The sequence below is a fragment of the Dendropsophus ebraccatus genome, chromosome 2, assembly GCF_027789765.1.
Source record: "Dendropsophus ebraccatus isolate aDenEbr1 chromosome 2, aDenEbr1.pat, whole genome shotgun sequence".
Classification (NCBI taxonomy): Eukaryota; Metazoa; Chordata; class Amphibia; order Anura; family Hylidae; genus Dendropsophus; species Dendropsophus ebraccatus.
The window spans coordinates 93,674,620-93,687,096 of NC_091455.1; the positions used below are offsets into that span (position 1 = coordinate 93,674,620).

The following is a 12,477-nucleotide window of genomic DNA, read 5'->3' on the forward strand; positions in this document are numbered from 1 at the left end:
CCCATGTGCCGGGCTGACACAGGTGGGGAATAAGAGACAATCTACCTGGAGCATTCCTAATGATGAGGAGGGTGGGGAGGAGGGACAGAGAGGTTGTGCCAGCCTAATGCATACACAATCTAAGCCCCGGCTGTTGGGCAAGGGGCTACAAGTTTAAAAGCTGTTTTTTAGGACATTAACTGCATCACCTGCCAAACGGACCCAAGGACAAATCTTGGATTAAAAGCAGTTATCTGAAGGTACAAGCAGTTTGGGGGGGTCAGATTGTGGGTACAGAGTCGCTTTAAAAAAATGGGGACCTGACTCTCCCTGCTGGATGGAGTGCTTATGTGTATGCATGACATCTGCTCCATATATTTTCTATGTGAGTTGGTTGGCGTAGCTGAGTGTTGAACCCAGCCATCTCTGCTGGCTTCTATACAGTATGAATATGTGTTTGTGTGACTGCTTCTCTGTTTTCTGGGGAGACCGTTCCATTGAGATCACGGGGGTTCTACAGATCAGAAACTACTGCAATTAGTCCCCTATCCCGAGGATAGGCATAACTTGATTTTGTAGAACAACCTCTTTACCAAAACATTTTTTCTTTCAAATCAACTGGAGCCATAAAGTACCAGAGATTTGTAATTTACTTCTATTAAAAAATCTCAAGTCTTCCAGTACTGATCAGCTGCTGTATGTCTTGCAGTAAGTGGTGTATTCTTTGCAGTATGGAGACCAGGAGAGGTTTTCTATGGGGGTTTGCTGCTGTTCTGGATGGTTCCTGACATGGACAGAGGTGGCAGCAGAGAGCACTGTGTCAGTCAGGAAAGAATGCTCCACTTTCTGCAGGACATACAGCAGCTGAAAAGTACTGGTAGACTTGAGATTTTTAATAGAATTTTTTTTTTGTGTGTGTGTGAAGAACTACCTCTTTAAGCAACAGAACTATGGAAGAGAGTTTGTATGGCACACATGAAGCTCCCTAAATTAATGTATTATTAGGGTGCGCTCACCTAGAAGAATTGTGAATAACTCAAGAAAATACAGCATTTTATGAAGGACAGCAACTATTGTATGTTTCTGTAGACCTTCTAAATGAAATCAGGTCGCTAAGTATGTATAGTAAGGCAGTGTCAATTTATCTGGATAGGTTCCACTTTACAGTGGATGGTGCTTTATGTAGTACCATCTGTTAGCAGACTCAATTTTATGTGGCATACCGTCACAGTGGGCAAATACCTATAGTATATAGTTGCTATTGTCACTAGACTCTGTGCTATGAGTTCAGTAGTTCCCTCTTGACTAGGGGTTGGCCTAGAGCTAAGATGAAGATGTATGGCCAACAAATGATGATTTAAATGCCTGCAAAAAATATGTGATCAGCCAATGAGAGATTTCTGATTGCTGGGCACACTTACATGGGCCAATAATCAACACTGAGCATTCCTGTCTGCTGATAATTGTCCCACGCAGAAGGATCCTAAGAGTATGTAAGAGTTACATTTTGGGAAAGGTTTGGTATAAAATTGTATTGAAAAACAAGTTAACATTCTTTATGGCTTTTGTTCCATGCTTCACGTACAATATAATATTTATAAAGATGGAAGAATAACTATGATTTGTGGACAGATAATATGACCAACCATTAGGCCTCATCCACACATCAGCTTTTCTGCAGGATCACTTAAGTCCTGGAGAAACCATTAGTGATGCAAGTCAGCAAAAACTGATAGGCTCCACACTGTGGCCTTTTTTGACATCCTGTCTATGGCTTGCTAAACTATGCTTCAGTGAAAAATGGATGGCACATAGACGGTGCATCAGTGTGTTGTCCGTTAAAAACTGACCTACTTTTATTATTACGGACCGGTGGTCAAAAATGAATCTGTTTTCTAAATTGATGTGTGAATGACCACATAGAAATCAATGGGTCCTTCTTTGTCATTGAATCAGGATCCTGATTCACAGATAAAAAATAATGAGGCCTTATAGTTTAGAGCAGGGGTGTCAAACTCAAATACACAGTGGGCCAAAATTAAAAAATTGGACAAAGTCAGGGGTCAACCTTGATATTTAATGAAAATTGCATGTGGCATTTCTGGCACTGCCTATCCTAAATTAATTGTCCTCACATGGTAGTTACTCATTATATCCCTCAAGCAGTAGGTAATTCCATAACTGTGCCCTATGTAGTAGCCCCCCTCCCAATAGTGCCCCACATACTAGCCAGTCCTACTATTAGAGCCCCACATAGTATCCAGCCCTCCCAAAAGTGTACCATATAGTAGAAAGCCCTCCCAATAGTGCCCAATATAGTAGCCAGCCCTCCCAATAGTGTCTTATATAGTAGCCAGCCCTCTCCCATAGTCTCTTATATAGTAGCCAGCCTTCCCAATAGTCTCTTATATAGGAGCCAGTCCTCCCCAATAGTATCTTATATAGTAGCCAGCCCTCCCAATAGTCTCTTATGTAGTAACAAGTCCCTAAAATAGTCTCTTATATAGTATCCAACCCTCCCCAATAGTCTCTTATGTAGAAGCCAGTCCCTAAAATAGTCTTATATAGTAGCCAGCGGCCTACAAGATTATAATATGGGCGGTCTGAGTGGCCATCCGGAACACCTATATTATAATCCGCTGCGACATCAGGGGGGCCAGATTTAACAGAGCAATGGAAAAGCATGGCGGGCCAAAGATAATGGCACCACGGGCCAGAGTTTGACATGACTGGTTTAGAGGATGAATACATGGATATGTGGCATCAAATAAAATTTATTAAAAAACGTGCATATTTTTCTATGGTGAACAATGTAAATAAAAAGTAAATGCTGTATTCACATAAACAAGTCATCATTAACCACTTTGCTCAGTAATCAATTTTACATTACTAACATAAGCATCACTCACTAATTATCATAAAATACCCACTTAATTACTAATAAAAAAATGCTTACTAGAACTTATGAGTAGTGTAACCACAGCAAGCTGAGGGGAGAATTCCTATGTCAGATCTTTGCTCATAACATTGCCAGTTTTCACTTAACACACTTAACAGCATAAACAATATGTTGCTTATATTAACTTTCCTTGGCTGAAAGCCGACACAAAAAGAATTATTATTTGAGGGGGGGTGGGGGGGGGGGGGGTTGGGGCAGAATTGCTTTAGACCTTTGCACAAAAATATAACCGGTAATCACTGAGCCTTATATATGCAGTAAAACCATACAACTGTTGTTGCTGTCTGTTCAGTCATTGAGGCCATCTACTGCTGATCTGGGAAAAGGGCTACTCAGAATCACCAGTGATAGGCCCCATTACAACCACTGGCTGCTTAATAAATGTATGAACACATCAATACCTGCATTAAAAGTGCTAAGAAGTACACATATAGGAGGGAATTTATCAACAGGGGATTTCTCTGTGTGAGGTCTATTACTGCTATGGCAGTAATAGACTGGTGTATTAAATGCTATTTACTGTTAGCCAAAAGACTATTCTATTTTCTGTGTTAAGGAATCATCTTGAACTAGTCTCTGAATTTTTCTGAAATATTTTTTTTTAAAATTCAATGGTCAATATGGGGTGTGTGGGGGATTTTGTTTGAACAAAACAAAAAAATTGCTGGTGTATTGTTTATTTTTGTTTTTATAGGCTTAGTTGTGGAAGTTGCCTGACAGATGATGTCCATTACTATCCACCACCACCACAGGGGTACTGGGAAGAGCAGTGTACCAGTGCTGCTGGTCTAGTTGGTGGTAGGCTGGTATGATAAGGCTGGAAAGGGCCAAAATGAAAAAAAAGCATGTTGGATTAACTTTTCCACTGCAAACCAGTTAAAACAAAAAACGAACAAAAAGCAGCTGCCTAGTAACACCAGGGTGGGAAGGCCGATTTATTTTAACCCTTCCCAGTCTAATAATACTAGCCCGCCACCGTCTAGACTAGAAGCACCATTTTTTGATGCTGCAGGACTGTTGGTACCTGGTTCTTTCCAGTACCCCTGTGGCAGTGGGTACTAGGGTAATAGAGCAGGGTTTAGTGCTATCCATTTTCTGGGTTAACAAAGCATTTTTTTTTAATTTAAATAAAAACACTCCTACAACCCTTGTTGACTATTTTATTCACAACATGTAAAAATCTGCTGTCAGGGAGTCCTGGGGTCCGGGAAACTGTCAGTCCCTTCTCTCAACCCGCAACCCCTGTCCCTGCCTACTGGGTGACAGTGCCGGGGTGGTAAACAGAACACACAGACAGGTATATACAAACAGGTCAGACAGTCCGAGTCGGCAACAGGAGGTAACGTCAAAATCCAAATCAGCAAGCAATGGGTTACCAGAGTCCAGTCCAAGGTTGAGCACAGGAGGTAACGCAGTACAAAAGGATGAGGCAAAGGCAAAGTCTAATGGTCCTTTTACACGGAACGATTGATCGTTCGTTTTTGCACGATAACGGTCGAATTCGAATGATAATCATACGTGTAAACGCAGCGAACGATCAAACGACGAGCGCTAAATCGTTCATTTTGATCTTTCAACATGTTCTCAAATCATTGTTGATCGTTCGCAAAAAATTCGCAGATCGTTCAGTGTAAACAGTCTTTCAACGATTTCACCTATGTGTGAGATAGGCTTAAACGATCGCATAGCGAATTTTCCGTACGATGTATCGTTCCGTCTAAATGCTGATCGTTATAAAAAAAACCCATCGTTCATTCAAAATCGTTAATCGTGCGATCGGACGAATTATCGCTCCGTGTAAAAGTACCATAAGTCCGAGTCCAAGTCCAATTCTCAAATACAAGCAACACAATAAGAACCGCTGGTGTAGCTGGAAACCAAACATACACTGGCAACTCTAGGGAGTAAAGCACCAGCTTAAATGCAGCCAGAACTCCCGCCCCAGCTGCTGATAGGAGCAAAGAGTCTGACAGCTGTGATGGAAACCAATAACAGCCAGGGAGCCCTCCCCTGTCCTCATAATAGAGCAAGCCTTAGGGTCCATTTACACAGAAAGATTATCTGCCAAAGATTTGAAGCCAAAGCCAGAAACAGACTATAAATAGGGAACAGGTCATAAAGGAAAACCTGAGATTCCTCCTCTTTTCAAATCCATTCCTGGCTTTGGCTTCAAATCTTTGGCAGATAATCTGTCAGATAATCTTTCTGTGTAAATGGGCCCTTAGGAGGCAGTTAGCAACACCTGAAAGCTTAACCCTAAGAGCACCGTAGAAGAGGAATCAGGAGAAGACATGAGACCGGGAGTCGGCTCCCTGGCAGCAGAGCATGAAGTGTGAATAGGTCAGAGAGCAATCAGGCGTCGGCTGATACTTCCAGCTGAATTCACACACACAGAATGAACAGAGGGGCTTGAGATAGTAAGCAGTGATGTGCAGAGACCTGATATAGAAAGTGATGTGTCATATGTTTTAAAGAGGACCTGCCACCCCCCGTGCCGGGGTGACAGGCTCCCGACCCCCTGTTAGATCCCCCTATACATACCTCATCGTGCCGGGTCCCACTTCCTGAGCCGGTCGGGTGACTGAGATTTCAGCGCCCGAAGCCCGGCGCGCGCACTTACAGGAGAGTCAGATGCTCATAGAGAATGAATGGGGGGTCCGATGCTCCGTCATTCTCTATGGGCATCAGACTCTCCTGTGAGCGCGTGCACCGGGCTTTAAGCGCTGAAATCTCAGTCACCCGACCGCATCAGGAAGTGGGACCCGGTGCAATGAAGTAAATATAGGGGGATCTAACAGGGGATCGGGAGCCTGTCACCCCGGCATAGGGGGTGACAGGTTTCCTTTAAATTGTAACGGTCATTTAAATTTTTTTTGCAGAAATCAGTACAAGCGATTTTAGGAACTTTGTATAAGGTTTTATTAATGGGGGTTGTCCAGATTTTTTAATAATCTAGCATTGCATTGACCTCTGTGGGTGCTGCATATTGTACATAAACTTCTATTTAGAGCGCTTACTGTGTTCTCAGGCTCAGTCACATGACCACTCTGCCTGTGTTTTCTTTACTTCCTGTGATGTCACATTCCCTTTCTGTTTCCTGTTACTGCCAGGGAGGGCAGAGTGAATCATCAGGTGGGTGGGGTTATGCACCCACAATTCTTTAGCCCCACCCCTGTAGGAGGAGCTAACATCTGAGCCCAGTAGAAACTGCAGCAGTAAGGGCAGCATGGCATGGAGGAGACCAGGATAGCCATGTTGTGGGGGGCACAGAGGTTAGCCATGTTGTGAGGGGCACAGAGGTTAGCCATGTTGTGGGGGGCACAGAGGTTAGCCATGTTGGGGGGGGCACAGAGGTTAGCCATGTTGTGGGGGGCACAGAGGTTAGCCATGTTGTGGGGGGCACAGAGGTTAGCCATGTTGCCTTGTAGTGTTGGGGTTCTGGGATCACAGCTGCATGTATGTCCCCCAATGTCTGCATGGATTTTATCACCCTCTCCAAAACATTGTGAGCTTCATTGGGGACTACAATCTTTATACAGCACTACAGAATAGGTTGGAGATATATAAATAAAGGACCTATATTGTTATTATTGTACTGTACAGATGTACAGCGTTAGGGCAGAGCTGCTGCTGTGTGCAATATGGAGAGGAGAGAAGATACTTCACCTCATGGCAGTCACCATTCTATTTCTTGCTGAGGTAAACTGGCTCCAGAATCCTGGCTCAGTGACACCCCACCCACCTGTAGGATGGCTAATGTAGTGTATATGTAATCCAGGACTACAACTCCTATCATGTACATGTCTGCTGGGGTTTGTAGTCCTACAACAGATAAAAGATTTAAGAAAACTAGTTTATTTGATAATATAAGTAATTGGCAGACACTGAGCCACCATGCTGCTCAATAGACACTTGTAGTAATACAGACATTTCCTGCCTATGGGTAGAGTGGGTTGGAAAACAGCTTTTTCAGTACAGAAGAAAACTCTTTTTCTTAATAAAACCTATTACAGAGTTTCTTAAAATCACATGTACTATTTGTGATATTAATTAATTTCTGAAAAATGACAGTTACATACTTAAATATTGTATTGCAATAAAAAAAATCTATTGGTATCAGTTTTGTGTATGCTGGCAACCAATATTGCAACTGTGTAACCATGCTGGTATAGAAGACAAACTGCTGAAACTATCAGTATTTCTGTGAACACTATAGTGCAATGTGACAAGGTATAGGACTGAGAAATTTGGTGTTTGCTTTACAGTGCTAAAATTTACAGCATCCACATCCTACTTGTGTGTCATAACAAAATTAACAAATGAGCCCTTTTGTACTATGCACTGTATTACTGTCTGCACTATGCACTGTATTACTGTCACAGCTAGCCCTATCATGTTACAGCCTATGAGAAAATGTTATACCATACTGGGGATTATAATCTGTAATCATGTTGTCATCCATAGTGAAGTTCAGGGGAAACAAATGCTGCGTGGAAACAACCTGCTATTTACTAGTAACATGAAATATATGCTGCTGAAAGTAAAAATGCTTTATAAAGGAATTTCATGGTAGATTTCCATTATCCACTAATATATTCTACATTCTAAAATTGCCATCAATTGCTCTTTCATGTCATGAAAAGACAGTAATGCCCAAACGTACACTACATGGCTGACACTGCTGGTAATCCGCATCTAATGAAACATTTTGAAGCGCCCCCAATGACTAGAGGACTCATCCATACAACTTCCTTGCATATTCTATTAATAAAAGTCAACTTTCTTATTAAGACGCAAATGAGAATTCTGCAATTACAATTGACTAATCAGCAAACTAAGTAATGCTATTAATTCAAAGTAAATGAAACAAGACTGTGCCATGCATGCATATTACAGACGATCAGTCATTGGCCATAAGCAGAATTTATTTTTTTAAATCCTGTCTAACAATATATATATCAGCTGTGAATGTCCTTTTCCACCAATTAAGCCATGTAACTTCATATATTGTATTAAAACACAAAGGGGATATAATCCATCCTGCCTCTGCAAAAAATCTGGCACAATTTGCATTTAAAGGGTTCTTTGGTATCAGAAAATAAAGATACATAGAATACTTATGGGCTATGTTTACACAATGTCTTTTTTTTTTGGTGTTTTGCGGCTGTTTTTTTTTTTTTTTTGGACGATCATTTTGGTACTAAAATGCGATATGCAAAATTTGCATAAAATGGATGTGTTTTGGTGCCGAAATGATGGCCATCCAAACAGAAGATGTTGTGTGAACATAGCCATATAGTGCTATCACTAAGTCCTAGCTAGTGTGCTTTTCTGTTCTTCACCACTGACAAGAATTGGAAAATAGAAGAACTGCAAAATTTGTATTGTCCCCGGCTCTTCCCTTTCTTCTGTGACGCATCCTCCTCTGACGTCACAGGAGGCCTGGCTGGATGTTGTCTCTTTGCTGTAGCCCCATCCCTGAGTGATTCACTATCTCTGACCAGCCCCTCCAGCCTACATCACTATCTCAATAAGCCGACAAGGAATGAAAAAAATGTGATGAAAATGTGCCTCAGAATCCATATGGAATCTGTTTGTCTCCATGCCCAACCATATCTCATCTTTCATCCAGGCTAGCGCCAGCCCAACAGGGTGCTAGAGCCTCCTTTCAATTGTACAGCTTTCCCCAGTAAACTTATTATTTCGCTCTAAATCATCTTTACATTCACACATATAAAGTTTTATTAAATCCCAACAACTCCTTCTAGGTGCATTATTTTTTTGTAAGTGGGTGTGTGTATAATGTGTGATAACCTATTGTAGTCTGTAGGCTACTTTTATGTGTTTTATAAAGTCTATGTACAGAATACTATACTGAAACATAGAAAACATATGCTACTGGTGTAGTTTGCTCATATGGTACCACAGCTAGCCACATACATATACATATGGTAACCATACAAGGGGCAGTCTGAACAGTCAGGAAGGAAACTGAATATTAACTGTGTGATTTACTGTACATTTCCATTGCCCTACTTGATGACAGTAAACTGAATGCTACTATTGTAGTATTTCCTACTACCAACCAAGAAAAAATAAATGGAAACAATTTCATGGAAAAATTATGGGAAGTGATCATAAAATAGCTAATATCCTAGAGCTGTGTGAGCTTTCTCTTTGAAGGGGATATGTCACTTGGTTTATGCTGTCTTAAATGATGGCAGAATAAGCTAGTGACAGAAAAGCTAAACAGAACAATGCATTACTTACATTATTCTGTTCCATCATTCTTCTAATATGCAGGAGAATGAAAGTTGTGCTGTGTCATTCCCCCCGCCCTCCCACTGCTGATTGACTGTTGTCTGCCAATACACAGCATGAATAGATAACTGTCAATCAGCAGCTGGTGGGTGGAGTTTTCTGGAGCTCATGAATTTCCAGGACTACTGAGCTCATGCACAAAATGGAGAGGACTAATTATTGTCCATGTTATTCAGGAGGAAGTCTCCAAATCAGCTGCACAAAACAATGTACAGTAAGTGATACATCATTCTGTCATTCTCTGTCACTAGTTTAAGCTACCCTTAGTCAGGACAACAAAAACCTACATACACGGTCTCTTGAAATTGTGTACTTTGTCAATTTGAGGTAACTAAATTGACAAGTGTTTTTTTTTATTTATTTTAGTGAGAACAAAGCTGTTATTTTTTACCAAACAATTATGACTGTTAAAAATAGCAGGCGAGTAGGAGTAAAAAACCTGCACAAAAATACTACACAGCAAGACACATCTAAAAAAATTTACATAACAAGGATATTTTTTTCCTTCTGTCACATTCTTTAGTCATCGCTTAATTCAACTATCTCTCCTGGAACAATATCTGCCCACAAGTGTAACGGTATTTACGGCAATGACAGAACGCCTTTATGTGGCTCATACATTACACTTGGGGTTATATTTTAACATCACACTTTTTTCTATATTTATGGAAGAGGCAGGGGGACCAGAATTTCCGCAAGTGGAAGATGTGCTTCATACATCTTAAGGCCTCCTTCACACAGTATTTTTTCATAAAACAACATCCATTGTTGCAGATTGCAACAACGGCCGTTGTTTAATAACACTTAAACATAGAAGGGAATCACAGCCGTAGTGTACACACAATTTATACACTACGGCCATGGTTTACTGTGGCCACACAAGATAATTGACATGTCTATTCCCACACAACTGAGCCTGTGCACACAATGTAGAGTGCGGCTTCTGGCCATACTTTACATTGTGCTCTATTACTTATTGGAGTGCGGGCACACCCAAAAGTGCCCGCTTTCCAATTCAAATAAAGTGATACTATCTGGCCAATAGCATAGTATCGGCCAGTTTAACATCATGGCCTAGAGATGAACAACATGGTCTAGGGATGAAGCTTTTACCAGCATATGTAGACCTGCAGGACTATTTTTTCTGTTACACAAATTAAGACTATGTTCACACTGCGTATGAGTCCGGCCGCATTTCGTATGCTGCCGTACATGTGCGGCTGAAACTACGGGCGTGGGAAAAGTAGACATGCGGCCGGATGCGTACGAACCGCGAACATACGCCCGCAGTACAGTTATGCTTCCCTAGCTTGTTTCGAAGTGATCTGAAACAGGTCATTTACTTGGAAATCTTCGCCCAGCCCAATAAAACACACAGAACCTTTTGGATCTAAAAATCAAGTTCAATTTGGCTGAAATAAGTACTCTGTACGGGACCGCATGGAAATCCACAGCCGTTTCAACATTTCCGTCCTCAAACAATGGTCTTGTTCATTTTTCACGGCGCCGTATACGATCCGGTCGTAAGCTCATACGTAGTGTGCATTGTGCGGGCGTATATCGTATACTTTCAAGCGAACGCATCAACCTCAAAACTACGTGCGTATATTCGCGGTTCGCACTACGGCCAGAAACATACACAGTGTGAACAAAGCCTAATGCAGAAAATCCACCTCATGTCACTCATCCTTGGAAAAGATGGAGAGGCCGAAATTTTATTCTGAACTCTGAATGGTGTCGACTTTTATTATGTACACAAAACTAAGTACAAGTCTCTTCTGTTTCCATTTTAGATTTTCTTCCTATCATATTACATGCTATTCTGTTATTGTGTATCTGCATTGATTTCTTCTGGACTGATATCCAAAACAATAAAGAAGAAATTAAAATGCAATGTACAGTGCATGATTCTAAATTGACCATTGTTTTTTTTTATCCTATTAATATCAATGGAAGTTTTGTGGCATTAGTTGGCATCAGTTACATCCCCAACTATCATACTGATGGAAGGAAAAGTGAAGTCTTTAGTGGTATTGTTTCCAGTAGAAGAAAATTAAACCATTACAGATACCATTCTGTTTTGTTCCGTTAAAAGCTAATATATCATAGAGCCATCAGAAAAGAAATTCCTGGCACAACTGAGAATAGGTCCTAATTTGATAATAATTAAGGACAAAACAATGTCTTTATAGCGAATGTACCACTTCACTATATATTTTTTTATATGACCTGGTTGGTGCTGGCGCATAGATCTCCTTCAGAGTAAAGTCTAGCCTTGTCACCAAGAAGAGGGGATATCGGTACACTGGGGGCGCTGGGTCTATCTGCAGTGCATGGAGCAGCCCTATTTTCATATAAAGAATCCGGTACAGATGGAGTGACGACGCTGACCAGGCCAGGTTAGTGAAATGGTACTTTGCCTTAATATAAATGCCAAGGAATATGTACAGTAGAATATACAGTGAACAAAATGAGATGTTTGGGCCAAATTTTGGTTATATGTCCAGGGAGGGTGTGATAGAAAACAATAACCTACACTCCTCTCTTTGGCTCTTGAAGGTCTTTAGGCACTGGGTGTCATGACTTGTGGTGCCAGATGCAGAATCCAAATCCATAATATTGCAGTAACAGTGAACTTATATAAACTCCTAAATATTGCAAGTCAAGATTTTTTATCTTTCATTCCAATAATGGACAGTAAAGATTTTTGTTTCAATTATATCCGGACCTTTAGTGAATGAAGAGCAGTTTCATTTCTTAAAGGTATAGTCATAAAAACCTACAGATTATGGACTGCAATTAAAAAGTCAATGCACCATCAGCAGACATCATCAATCTGTGTCCGAGTGATGTAATATGACACTAATTTTACTGTATGGTAAACATAGGATCAACATAGGATAAAGATCTTTATCCCAATATCCAAAATTTGTAATCCCAACATATGACTAAAAACTTATGGTAACCATTGGTTCCCATTATTAACATTTAGTCTATATTTAGGTTTTTTGGAATCGTTTGTATTGACAAACTTTTCAAATAAATAGAACATACTAAACCCTATTTCTCTTAGATTGTAAGCTCTTTGGAGCGGGACATTAACTCCTCATTTGACAAATGGGAAATTGGCGATAAGGACATAAAAATCCATATTGTGATTTCCATTTGGAGAATTTTTATTTTATTTTTATTTAAACGTGAAGTTTTCTTTTTTAAAC

General features: G+C 40.6%; 1 protein-coding gene across 1 annotated transcript in view; it reads right to left on the reverse strand.

The window, feature by feature from the left end:
- Nucleotides 1-12,477, reverse strand: part of PHACTR1 (phosphatase and actin regulator 1) — a 215,222-nt gene that overhangs the window by 189,367 nt on the left and 13,378 nt on the right. The gene's annotated exons all lie outside the window — the stretch shown is intronic.